At 36.6% G+C, this 13,442-nt stretch overlaps 1 protein-coding gene across 2 annotated transcripts in view; it reads right to left on the bottom strand.

Moving 5' to 3' along the window:
* ANKIB1 (ankyrin repeat and IBR domain containing 1) overlaps nt 1-13,317 on the bottom strand; it is a 259,272-nt gene extending 245,955 nt beyond the window's left edge. Inside the window, exons 1-2 of one of the 2 annotated variants that reach the window (XM_047694615.1) lie at nt 13,175-13,317; nt 7,377-7,462 (exon numbers count right to left, since the gene is read on the bottom strand). The gene's annotated coding sequence lies outside the window, so the exon portion shown is untranslated. Of the gene's footprint in view, nt 1-7,376; nt 7,463-13,135 lie in introns of both variants that reach the window. The other variant, XM_047694616.1, reaches the window with a different exon arrangement.
* Between the last annotated feature and the right edge of the window lie 125 nt (nt 13,318-13,442).

The following is a 13,442-nucleotide window of genomic DNA, read 5'->3' as shown; positions in this document are numbered from 1 at the left end:
TTCCCTTCTGATAAAAAAAAAAAAAAATCCCAGGGTGTTGTATTTTAATGAGGACTTAATGTATATAATGTATTAAATGCAAAAAAATCAAAACTGTCTAGCACATGTGTTTTTATAATTAGCAACTATTAATATATATTAGAATTTTATCTTATCATACTTCCCCATTTTCCTATGTGGTCTTCATAATTATTTTGGTAGCTATTCCATCTGTTCTTTAATATTCCATTATGAAATATAATAATAAAGTACAGTTGACCCTTGAACAATGTGAGGTTGGGGTGCTCACCCTCAGTGCAGTTGAAATCTGTATGTAATTTTTTAATTCCCAAAAACATAACTACTAATAGCCTACTGCTAAGCAAAAGTCTTACCAATAACAGTGGATTAATGCATATTTTATATGTTATATGTATTATATATTGCATCCTTACAATAAAGTCACCTAGGAGAAAAGAAAATGTTATTAAGAAAATCATAAAGAAGAGAAAATACATTTTCAGTACTGTATTGTATTTACAAAAAATAATCCACATATAAGTGGGCCCATGCAATTCAAAACCATGTTATTCAATGGTCAACTGTGGTCTAAAAATGTTGGGCAGTTGGCATTTAAGTTGCTTCCAATACTTGACTTTATTGACACTTTATTGATGCATTAAACATCTTTTTTCAAAAATTTTATTGCACTAAAATACACATAGCAAAATTTATTGTCTCAACCATTTGTAAGTATATAGTGCAATGGTGTTAAATAAATATACAGTGCAATGGTATTAAATATATTGAACAGTGTTGTGTGATCATCTCTATCATCTCCATAACTTTCATCTTATAACACTGACACTCTATACTCATTAAATAGTAATTCCCCATTCCCCCTTTCCCTTAACCCCTGACATCAATCATTCTTCTATCTCTATGATTCAGATTACACTAAGTACTTCATATAAGTGGAATCACACAGTATTTATGTTTTCATGACTGGCTTATTCATTTACAGTTAAAATAATCACTGATGGGAGATTAAAATTCTATCATTTTGTTTTTTGTTTTCTATATGCTATAGAGCATTTTTGACCCTTATTTCCTGCCTTACAGTCTTCTTTTGTGTTTAGCTGATTTTTTTGCAGTGAATTGTTAACATTCCCTTCTTATTTACTTTCATGTTCCATATCTATTTTTTCTTTACGGTTACTATGGGGATTACATTTAACACGCTAAAGTTATAACACTCTAATTTGCATTTATACCAGCTTAACTTCAATAGCATGCAAAACCTCTGCTCCTTGAGAGCTCTGTCCCTGCTCCTTTTGGTTGTTACGTCACAAAATTATGTATTTCCACAATGTGTGCCCCAAAACATAAACCAATAATACTTTTAAAGCATTAATCTCTTAAATATGTATAGAAAACAGAATGCAGAGTTACAAACCAGTTGCAATAATGCTAGCTTTTAGACTAATTGTTTTTTTAATGTATTAATCTCTTAATTCATGTAGAAAACAAAAAGTAGAGTTACAAACCAAATTTATAATACTAACCTATGTATTGAGGCCACCATTACCCTGATACCAAAACCAGATAAAGACACGACAAAAAACAAAACAAACAAACAAAAAAAAACCACAAAAAAAAACCCAGAACTATAGGCCAATATCTCTGATGAACATAGATGCAAAAATCCCTAGCAAACCAAATCTGTTAATACATTTGCCACAATCAAGTGGGATTTATTCCTGGGATGTGAGGGTGACTCAATATTTGTAAATCAATCAATGTGATACATCACATCAACAAGAGAAAGAATAAAAATTATATGATCATTTCAGTAGATGCAGAAAAAGCCTCTGACAAGGTGCAACATCCATTCAACATAAAAACCTCTTAAGAAAGTAGGATTAGAGAAAACATCATACTCAATGGTAAAAAACTAAGAGCTTTCCCCCTAAGGTCAGAAACAAGACAAGGATGTCCACTCTCACCACTTTTATTCAACAGAGTACTAGGAAGTCCTAGCCACAGCAGAAAAGAAAAGAAAAGAAAAGGCATCCAGATTGCTAAGGAAGAAGTAAAACTTTCATTTTTGCAGATGGCATGATACTATATGTAGAGAACCCTAAAAACTCCACCAGAATACTACTAGAACTGATAAATGAATTAAGTTTCAGGACACAAAATAAATATACAGAAATCCTTTGTATTCGTATATACTAATAATGAATCAGTAGAAAGAGAATTTAAGAAAATAATCTCCCTCCCCCAAAAGAAAACAATTGCATTTACAACTATACCAAAGATCATAAAATACCCAGGAATAAAATAGACAACTATAAAAAACTGATGAAGGAAATTGTTGACCACATAAGTGAATGGAAAGATATTCCATGATCATAGATTGGAAGAACCGATATTGTTAAAATGTCCATACTACCCAAAGCAATCTATAAATCTATCAAAATAACAACAGCATTTTTCAAAGAACTAGAACAAACAATCCTTATATTTATAGAGAACCACAAAAGACCCTGAATAAGCCAAAACAATCTTAAAAAAGAAAAACAAAACTGGAGGTGTCAAAAATCCCAGATTTCAAGGTACACTACAAAGCTGTAGTAATCAAAATAGTATTGTAGTGGTACAAAAATAGACACATAGATTATCCAAACAGAATAGAAAGCCCAGAAATAAACCCAAAATAATATGGTCAATTAACCTTTGACAAAGGAGGCAATATCTAATGGGGAAAAGACAGTCTCTTCAACAAATGGCGTTGGGAAATTGGACAGCTAAATGCAAAAGAATTAAACTGGCCACTTTCTTACACCATACACAGAAATAAACTCAAAATGGCTTAAAGACCTAAATGTGAGACTTGAAACCATAAAAATCCAAGAGCACAGGCAAGTAATTTCTCTGACATTGGCCACAGCAACATTTTTCTAGATCTGTCTCTTAAGGCAAGGGAAACAAAAGCAAAAATAAACTAATGGGACCACATCAAAAAAAAGTTTTTGCACAGTGAAGGTTAAAAAAGACAACGAACGTACTGAATGAGAGTAGACATTTGCAAATGATGTATTCAATAAAAGTTGAGTATTCAAAATCTATAAAGAACTTATACAACTCAACAGCAAAGCAAAGAAACAATCCAATTAAAAAATGGGCAGAAGACATGAATACATGTTGCTCCAAAGAGGAAATACAGATGGCCAACAGACACAAGAAATGGTGCTCAACATCACTGATCATCAAAACCACACTAATCAAAAATCAATCAGCAAATCAAAACCACACTATCACTTTATACTTATCAGAATGGCTAAAATCAAAAACAGAAGAAACAAGTGTTATAAAGGATATAGAGAAAAAGGAACCGTCTTTTGGTGGGAATACAAACTTGTAGTCACTGAGGAAAACAGGATTCCTCAAAAAATTGAACAGAATTACCATATGATCCAGTAATTCAATCCAATAATTGCACTACTGAGTATTTACCCAAAAAATATAAAAACACTAATTTGAAAGGATATATGCATCCATATGTTCATGGCAGCATTATTTACAATAGCCAAATTATGGAAGCAGCACAAGTGTCCATCAATAGACGAACAGATGAAGAAGTACTATATATGTATGCGTATATCTCTACCTACCTACCTACCTACCTACCTATCTGTCATGGTCTATTACTCAGTAATAGAAAAGAATGACATCTTGCCATTTGAAACAACAAGGATGGATCTAGAGGGTATAATGGTAAGTGAAATAAGTCTGTCAGAGAAAGCCAAATACCATATGATTTTACTCATATGTAGAATTTAAGAAACAAAACAAATGATGAGAAAAAAGGAACAAACCAAAAACAGACTCTTAACTATAGAAAACAAACTGATGGTTATCAGAGGGGAGGTGGATGGGGGGGATGGGTGAAATAGCTGAAGGAGATTAATAGTATATTTATCTTGACGAGCACAGAATAATACATAGAATTGTTGAATCACTATGTTGTACTCATCTAATATAATATTCTATGTTAATAATACTGGAATAAAAATAAAATAAAGTGCCTATGTATTTACCATTCGCCCTCTCAATGCCCTGACAGGCAGCTGTGCACATGTTCCTGGAGCACCCTGCACAAAACCTGCAGGAACCAGGGGTCAGTAAAAGGACTCTACCCTCCAAATATCAGATATGTTAGCTCTTCTTGCTGATTGCTGCTTTTTTCTTTTTCAAGAGAGAGAGAGCAGGAGTGGGGCAGAGGGAGAGGAAGAGACATAATCTTAAGCAGGCTCCTGGAGCCTGACATGTGGCTCCAAGCTAAAACCAAGACTCACATGCTGAACCAGGTGAGCCATGCAGGCACCCCCCCCCAACCCATTGCAGCTTCTAAACAGAGTAGTGCAGGGGCGCCTGGGTGGCTCAGTGGGTTAAGCCGCTGCCTTCGGCTCGGGTCATGCTCTCAGGATCCTGGGATTGAGCCCCGCATCAGGCTCTCTGCTCAGCGGGGAGCCTGCTTCCTCCTCTCTCTTTGTCTGCCTCTCTGCCTGCTTGTGATCTCTCTCTGTCAGATAAATAAATAAAAATCTTAAAAAAAAAACAAAAACAGAGAAGTGCAGACAAAAGGTGGGTGGCCATTGCTGCACTCCCACCAATTGTTGCAAGCCCCTCCCCCTCTATCCCACGGTGACTTCCCTGGGATTTAAAGCTCTGGTATACTTCTCTCATCCCTTCATTTTCCTCTCCTTCCTCTTTTGGGAGCCAGACATCAAAAACTAGGACATTCAAAAACAACTGCATAGTTTAGGAAAATTAGAAAGTGAACAAATATGCCCAGGGAAAGGCTCAGAAAAGACATTAAGTTTAAACCTCAGGCTGATCTTCCACACAGAGAGTGCACGACAATCAAAACAAAAAGCAGCAGACCAAATTATTAGATCTAAATATCCTCTACGAGGCCAGTATTATCTTGATAATGAAAACACAAACAAAGACATCCCAAGAAAGGGGCAGATCAATACCCCTTATGAATACAGACGCAAAGATCCTCATCAAAATAGAAGTAAACCAAATCCAGTAATTTACAAACAGAATTATATACCAGGACCAGGTGGGATTTATTCCAGGAACACAAGGTTGGTTCAACGAATAAAAATCAACCAATGTGATATGACATATTAAAAAGGACGAAAACAACATGATCTTCTCAGCAGATACAGAAAAGGATTTGAAAAAAAATGCAGTACTCCTGCAAGATAAAAACACTCAGCAAACTAAGACTAGAGGGAACTAACTCAATCTAATAAAGGTTATCTACAAAAAAACTCACAGCTAGCATCATACTTCGTGGTGAAACACTGAATCCTTTCCTCTTAGTTTCAGGAACAAGATAAGGATGTCTGTTCTTAACCACTTCTATCCAATACTGTGCTGGAGTTTTAAGCCATGGCAATTAGGCAAGAACAAGAATAAAAGAAATCATATTGGAAAGGAAAAAATAAAACTATATTTATAGATAACATAATCTTATACCTAGAAAATCTTGATGAACTATTAACCTATTAGAACTAGTAAATGAGAGTTTAGCAAGCTAGAAGGCTAGAAGATCAATTTACAAAATTTAACTGCATTTCTATGCAGTATCAGTGAGCAATCTGAAAATGCAATCAAGAAAATTATCCCATGCATAATACCATGTATAACATAAAAAAAATAAAACACTCATAAATACATTTAACAAAAGAAGTGGAAGGCTTGAAAACAGAATACTCTATATCACTGAAAGAAATTAAAGAAGACCTAAATAAATGGAAAGGTATCTATGTTCATGGATTGTAAGACTTAATGTTAAGAGGGCAGTCCTCCCCAAACTGATCCACAGATTCAATGCAATCTCTTTCTGTAGAAATTGATAAGCTGATCCTAAAATTCATATAAAAATGAAGGACTCAGAAAAGTCAAACAATCCTGAAAATTAATAACGAACTTGGAAAACTCGTACTTCCCAATTTCAAACATAGAGGATTCAAGAAAAAATTCATATGCTGAAGCCTTTAAGCTCAATGTGACTATATTTGGAGAGAGGGCCTGTAAGGAGCTGACAAAGGTTAAATGAGGTTATAATGGAGGGACTTGATCCAACAGGGCTGGTGTCCTTATAAGAAAAGGAAGAGACATGAGTTCTCTCCACCATGTGAGGATACCATGAGAAGGCAATCTATAAGCCAGAAAGAGAGCTCTTGCCAGGAACTCAATCAGCTAACACGTTGATCTGGGAATTCTAGCCAGCACTGTGAGAATATTAAATTCTGTTGTTTAAGCAAAAAAAAAAAAAAAAAAAAAAATCCCTCATATTTTGAAGTATGTGCTTTAGAAAATAACCACTGCTTCCGTAATATTTGTGTTTCTTAAGATGATATCAGAACTGATGTGATGCATTCTGGTAATATAGTCCTGGGGAGGTGAGTTGAAATTTGGTATGATATTCCTATGGGTAAGGAAGGGGCTCTTCTTGAAACTAGGGAATAAACTGAAAACTTATTGTCAAATCACATAAAGAAGAAATCAGAAGTCTATGATCTGTATCTGAAACCCTCAGAATATTTTTGCCATCAGAATTTTTTCACATCTTAAAAATGAAAGACATGCAGATTCTGTATGTTTTTAACACTCAGCAGAACCTAGGGTCTGACCCCATTATTAAACAATACTTCTGTGGTAAAACATATGAGTACCCACACTACATGGGATAAATAGAGATTATAAATGTCCTCCTAATCAACTTAGGTCATGTTTTGATGCCATGACTTTGTAACAAACTTCCAAATAAAAACTGTCTCAAGAGCTTTTTAGTATTTCTCTCTGTGGCTAAAGAATTATGGACCTGTGGGATTGAAAAGGCTGGTTAGGAATGGAAGATGTCAACTCTTGTTTCTTACAGGACTTTTTTCTCTTGGTCCTAACTTGCAAAGAAGACAGATTACTAGTTTATTTTCTGGCTGAGCGGTGGAGCACAGAGAATAGGGTAGAGTCTGTGAGCCCAAAACTCAAATAGGCCTACTTTTCTGTTAGTCTCAGATTTCAATTCCTTTTGTTAATCTCTAGGTCTATAGTGATTTCATAGTCTCGTCTCCTAAGAAAGATTTTCCTCTGTCTAGATACACTATGACATGACTATGACAAAACATTAAAGCCCACTAATTTTAATATTTTATTATATATTAATAATTAATAAGAAGGTGAATCTTAAAACAAGATTTGAGATAAGATGAACTGTATCTTCCTTCCTTGTAGTTCTTCCATTTCCACTCTGGAGAATTTTGGGTTGATTACATTAAACTGGACAATGGTCCTTTTACATTACCATCACTTACCTTCACAGTAAACTTTAAATCCATGAGCACTAATTGCAAAATCAGTGGTCAAATGCCATGAGAACAGCAGATGGAATCCTGTTAACCTAAAAACATACATAAAATTGTTAAGAGTCCTATTTTACTAACAGAGCTGAAAGACCATTAAAAGTTATTTTATCAAGTTCCCAAGCTTTGTATAAATAAGTACATAAATGCACCCACATCTATATAAATTTATGACATATTAATTAGAAGTCACTCATTAAAAGAAATTACTGTAAGTTTATTATATATATATAATATAATATAATATATAATTATATTATATAACACTATATAATATATAAGTGTATATATTACTGAGAAGAAAAAGACTGTGGCACTTGAATAAGGATAGATACATAGATGAATGGAACAGAATTGAGAGTCCAGAATTAAACCCTAACATATACAGTCAGTTGATTTTTTTTTTAAAGATTTTATTTATTTATTTGACAGAGAGAAATCACAAGTAGGCAGAGAGGCAGGCAGAGAGAGAGGAGGAAGCAGGCTCCCTGCTGAGCAGAGAGCCCAATGTGCGGCTCGAACCCAGGACCTGGGATCATGACCTGAGCTGAAGGCAGCGGCTTTAACCCACTGAGCCACCCAGGCGCCCCCAGTCAGTTGATTTTTGACAAGGGTCTTTGGATAATTCAATGGTGAAAGGACAGTCTTTTCAATAAATGGTACTGGGACAACTGAATATCCACATGCAAAAGAATGAATTTAAAGCCCTATTTCATACCATATACAAAAATTAACTCAAAATCCACCGAACTCCTCCATATGAAGTAAAACTATAAAAATCACAGAAGAAAACATAGGCATAAAACTACATGACCTTGGGTTAGGCAGTGGTTTCTACATACGACACCAAAGTGTAGGCAACAAAGAGAAAATAGTGATAATTTTCTCTGGCCTATTATTATAAAGATATAATTTCAAAGTTACCCAGATCTTTGTGTTCCTGAAAAGTATCCATCAGCAATAGATAATCCTATTATTTCCAATGCTCTAGTTGACAAGGTCTGAAACCCTGAAGATGCACAATGGGAAAACCACTTCTTTCTGCATAATCACATACAGTACCATCTCTACTAAAAGCAATGGAATCTGTGTGAATTTAGCTGCATTTAGGAAAATGTTTTTCTTCCTTTATTTGTCTTTGTCCCAGGGCTGAAAGATATTTGTTCTTGGTGTGTGTATTTGGTCCAGTAAGTTATCAGAAAACTACAGAAGAAATGAAGATGTACATCTTATTTCACACTGGCATAGAAACTTGAGGGGTCTTGACTTGATGTGTCAAATGAGACAGCTTTGCTTAACTGCCTCTTACTCAAAAATTCAGTCTTAGGGAAATGTTCTGTGTAATTGTGCCCTGTGAACTGCCCTTTTGGGGGCCCTTTTGGGGAGGGGCAGGTTAGGGTTTGGGTGTGGGTGGGTTGCGGATCCTTGGGTGAAATAAATTTCTGTGGGTAGGGATTAGAATTCACTGAAATGGAGATTTTTTTGACATTAGGGATTAAAGAAACCACTTTCAGGGGTGCCTGGGTGGTCCAGTCAGTTAAGCAACCAACTCTTGATTTTGGTTCAGGTCATGATCTCAGGGTCCTGAGATCAAGCCCTGTGTCAGGCTCTGTGTTGGGCCTGGAGCCTGCTTGAGATTCTCCCTGCCCCTCTGCTCTCATTCTCTTTCTCTCTCTAAAATACATAAATAAATCTTTAAAAAGAATAAAGAAAACTCCTTCATTGAGGAGCAGCATAGTAGTAAATTTTCAAAAGGAAAACCACATAATGTTCTGTGTCTATGAAGGAAACTAACTCCTGCTCCCCATGACATGTTTAATGTTTTGTTCTTTTTCTTTAGAAACAGTCATGTTTAGCGTATGGTTTTAGTTCTTTCAGGTTCTAAAATTTTACTTTGTTATCTACAGTCCTTCAGTAAAGTTGTAAAGGTAAGGTCATATGTCCAAAGTGTGGTTTTGGGGATTTTAAGGGAATCACCCTTCTTGTCAGAGCAGCATTTTATTGAGGAATTATGGGAAAGTGAGCAGAGGCTCAAGGTCAAGCTGAGAAGGAGAAGAGCTCTCTGGAGAAATGGCTGTAGTTTGTATTGTACTTAATATAATCCTCCTCCTTCCCCTTCCAAATATATCTGAGGAAGATTACAGAAAGAAAATTATTATTATTATTACTACTATTATTATTTTAAGAAAACATTTTCTGGGATGCCTGGGTGGCTCCAGTCCTGATCCCAGGGTTCTGGGATTGAGGCCCATATCCAGTTCCTTGCTCAGTGGGAAGCCTGTTTCTCCCTCTGCCTGTCACTTCTCCCCTCCCCCCGCCCACCACTTGTGTTTGCTCTCTCCTTCTCTCTGTGTCAAATAAATAAAATCTTAAAAAAAATACATTTTCCAATAAAATTATCCTAATTTTCAGTCAAGATCTTACTATTTAACTTTATATTTAAACAAACAAACAAAAAAATTGGCATTGCTCACAAATGCTTGATTATCACCCAGGATTTCAGTTCACATTAAGGAATTAAATTTAATTTCAATATTGTTAAGAGTGGTCTGATGAAAAGTATGGGCAGCACAGGAAAAAGATGAATTATCATACTCAACTAATAAGATAATAGTAGGGTTGAATCCATGGTGAATCAATAATCTCCCTTTTAATTTTATGATGTGCTTCTGAAATATCACTTTGGCAAACTCATATTAAAATAACAAAAGCTACGGCTATATAATAATGAGGACTACCCTGGAGTTATAATTAATCAAATGTCTTGTTTTAAAACTATTTCATAGGAAGTTCATACTGATGGTATGGGATGTGGTTCACAGAGAACAAAAATTGAAAGCCTCACAACTCATATTCTAGGTCAGCAGTTTACAAACTTTTTGGTCTCAGGAGTCTTTCACAATCTCATAAATTATTAAGAACCCTAAAGAACTGAAAAAATGTGTATATCTATACATATTTACAGTAATACAAATTAAGGTGGAGAAATAAAAATATTAATTTATGGGGCGCCTGGGTGGCTCAGTGGGTTAAGCCGCTGCCTTCGGCTCAGGTCATGATCTCAGGGTCCTAGGATCGAGCCCCGCATCAGGCTCTCTGCTCAGCGGGGAGCCTGCTTCCTCCTCTCTCTCTACCTGCCTCTCTGCCTACTTGTGATTTCTCTCTGTCAAATAAATAAATAAATAAAATCTTAAAAAAAAAAGTCTTATATTTAAAAAAATATTAATTTATTAAAAATAACAAGCCCATGTTAACATAAACAATGCATTTTAATGAACATAGTTATGTTTTCAAATAAAAGAAAATAGTGAGTGGGGCACCTGGGTGGCTTAGTTGGTTAAGACTCCAACTCTTCATTTTGGCTGATGATCTCAGGGTGGTGAGATCAAGCCCCCCATGGGATTCTGTGGTGGATGTGGAGCCTGCTTAGGATCAACTCTCACTCTTCCTGCCCCTCCCCCTATTGCCTGTGCTCATTCTCTCTAAAAAATAAAAAATAAAAAAAGATAGTGAAATACATGGTGCTACTTCAGATTTTTGCAGATCCCTTTACTGCCTGGCTTAATGGAAGATAGTTGAATTCTCATATGTGCCTCTGTATTCAATCATGTGCATTGTTTGTGTTGAATTATATAAACTTCACACAGCTATATAGTTGGAAAAGGCAGGAATATTTTAATAACTTTTCCAGATGGGGCACCGGGGTGGCTCAGTGGGTTAAAGCCTCTGCCTTCGGCTTGGGTATCAGGCTCTCTGCACAGCAGGGAGCCTGCTTCCTCCTCTCTCTCTGCCTGCCTCTCTGCCTAGTTGTGATCTCTGTCAATAGCTAAATAAAATCTTAAAAAAAAAAAACACAACTTTTTCAGATAATTATAGGTAATTTTCTTTATAAGTGGTAGTATCTTAAAAGTTAGTGACAATGTAGAATCTAGAGGTATATCAATGAACTTTTTATATTCTATGAAAATCTTTTGGTCTAACTTGTACTTTCAAAAAATATTTTACCCATGCATGATTTGGTAACATCATGCATTGGTCATTTGAAAATACTGGTTCAATGAATTTTGCAAAGATTCTAATGTTGACACATTTTATTACACAAAATCCTTACTAAATCTTCCTCTGCAGAAAAGCCTCAAGAATTAGTTATGTTGTCAAGTTTACAGTAGTAGCTAAGTTTTCTAAAATTCTTAATTTTTATTTGAAAGTTTGTTTTTTGAGAGAGAGAGAGTGCGAGCCCGGGGGTGGGGTTGGGGGGAAAGGGTCAGGAGGAGAGGGAAAATTTTAAGCAGGCATGGAGCCCAACTTGGGGCTCGAGCTTATGACCCAGAGATCATAAGCCAAAATCACGTGACCCAAAATCAATCAATAAGAGACTGAGCCACACAGGTGCCCTGGAAAGCTTTAATTTTATCATTGACAACAAATATTGCCAATGATTTTCTTTAAAAGGACAGACTGGTTTCATTTTCAAGAAAATGTCAAATAAATGTGAATGATCTGAGCTTGGTAGTCATTCTTTCAAGCAAAATGTTATTCCATAAAAAAGTCTGCTAGTTAAAAAATACATGTACTCAACGTTTGAACTTTAATAAAACTAATATTCACAATTTCATCAAGGACAGTCTTAAGTGAAATAGGTAATTTTTTTTCCTATTGCAAGTGCATGGCAGTGAAGAATAATAACTGCTTGAGTTTGGTATCATTGCCTTTGATTTGTGCCAAAGCCCAAGAAGTTTTTATTTACTACTGATTTTACACTATCAGGGCAAATTCCAGCTGTGATAAAGAAAATAACAGTATTATTATAAAGAGCTTTGACTTTGCAGATACTCTGAAAGGCTCTTGGGGATACCCAGAGGGCTATGGACCACAATTTTGAGAACTGCTCTGGTAGGTATTAGGATAAAAGCAGAATATAAAAACAATTAAGACATGATCCCTATTCTCAAGTTCATTTTCTAATGGAGGAAATCTACAGAGATGATTGCAACATTTTTTAGAGATACAAGAAACGGCAACAGTGGGGAGGACAGATTAAGGACAAGAATGGACAAGTACCAGGTAGGGTACTTTTGTAATGCAGACAAGCAACAAGGAGACCTGACCTAAGGTCGTGGTGAGTGAGAAACATTCAAAGTGGTGGAATTGTAAGATGTGGTGATTGATTAAATATGAGGAATGGAGGAGGGCAATGGGATGCATAGTGGTGCCCATACTACATGGGCCTCATAGGAGGGGCAAGTTGGCAGCGGGGTAGGAGGAGGGAAATCCATTTCGGGATTTACCGACAAGGAGATGAAACGCATTTAGGTGGAGGTGTTGAGCAGGTTAATTAGATACTCCTGCTCCTTCCCTGAAGGCCCTGCAGTTCTCTTCCACCGCTGTATCCCCAGCGCCTATCTAGCACAACACCTAGCTCTTCATAGTGGCTGAGTAAATACATGAGGATGGTCGGGAGCTCGTGAGAGTGATATAGGACGCGAATTAAATTTGGTGGTCGTGATATATACATGCTTGAGACCACAGGAGCGGGTGGCCAAGTGACTGTAGCTTTAGGACTGAAGTTCCGCTTTAAAATCTTTCTGGACAGAGGGCTGCCTCCAATACATCGCGTTGGCCTAAAACATACAAATTTATTTCGGAAAACCTGTTTCCGTATAATCCAGACAGCAACTAAGTTTTGTTATCGTTATGCCATACATTAATACCTGTCAGACTGGTCTTAATTGGGGTGGTATGGGACTGACCTCATCGCCCCACCCTTCCGTGTGTAGACGGTCTCTTTCACAATCTCCCTTTTCCCGAGCTTGTTGTCTGTCTCTCCAGTACCTCAGGACGCGGGCCCTGAAAAGCTCGGTTGCAGCGGGTCGCTTGCCCAGGCCAAGGGCGGTGCTCAAGCCACCCGCCCAGCTGACGCCACATAAGCTGAGATCACCTCACGCGCGAGCGGAGCAATCACAGAGCGCGCCGCCTCCGCTGCCATCCCTCAGCAAACTCCGCTCTGAGATCCCTCCG

This window comes from Lutra lutra, chromosome 11 (genome assembly GCF_902655055.1).
Source record: "Lutra lutra chromosome 11, mLutLut1.2, whole genome shotgun sequence".
In the NCBI taxonomy this organism is placed as follows: domain Eukaryota; kingdom Metazoa; phylum Chordata; class Mammalia; order Carnivora; family Mustelidae; genus Lutra; species Lutra lutra.
Note: the sequence above shows the minus strand (reverse complement) of the source record. Positions and strands in the feature narration are given on the sequence as shown.